Raw genomic sequence first — 853 nt, 5'->3', positions numbered from 1 at the left:
CAGGGGTCACCAACATGGTGCCCGCGGGCCTTTTCTAAAAATAGTTCACCACAGATGCAGCTCACTGGTAAGTGGCGCTAATACTTTTTGTTGCTATTCGTTTTTAAATCTGTCACGGATAGACCAAGAGTCGGAAACCAGAGTATGGTTAAACACCTTACCTTTATTTAGTCTGAACATATACAAGGCAGAGGCAGAAGTATGAACCAGAGAGACCTTATAAGGGGGAAAGGTAATGGGAAACAGGTGTAGGTGATTTAGAGCAGGGGGAGGCTGAGTGAGAGTTAGCACCTTGAAGGGAGGCATTAATCGGTACCCAAGAAGTAGCTCTCAGTTTCAAAAAGGTTGGTGACCCCTGATATAGAGTATCTTCATAGGTGTTGGCTCACGAGTTGTAATTTGTTGCTTGTTTTCATGCTAGTAAAGCAGGTAAAAATGGAGAAAAATGAATGAATTGGTTCGGGGTGCCAATCTGCGTCCACTGATTTATTTAAACTTGATCTTGGAATTGTTAAGATTTGCACATTCTTTTAATTGGCTTACAATTTTTCAGGTTTAGAAGGTTGCAGTATGATAAACTGAAAGCTAACATTAACTGATAGCGGTGCAGGATTATGGTCCTGGATTAGGTTTCTCAAATGCCACTGCACTAGCACATCACATGACTTTTCTGGACCTGTTTCAGATTGACAATGTTTAGCACTTAACACCCTTATCTTTCAGTGCACTGTTTGTCTTTCACTTGTCGTCAGTTTATTTTGTTTTGTTTCTTGTCATGCACATTTCTGTGGCACATAGTTTCAGTGAAAAAAAATAAATGCAACAAAAAAAAAATTCAAATTAACTCTATTTG

This window comes from Silurus aristotelis, assembly GCF_946808225.1.
Source record: "Silurus aristotelis genome assembly, chromosome: 9".
Taxonomy (NCBI): Eukaryota; Metazoa; Chordata; class Actinopteri; order Siluriformes; family Siluridae; genus Silurus; species Silurus aristotelis.
Note: the sequence above shows the minus strand (reverse complement) of the source record.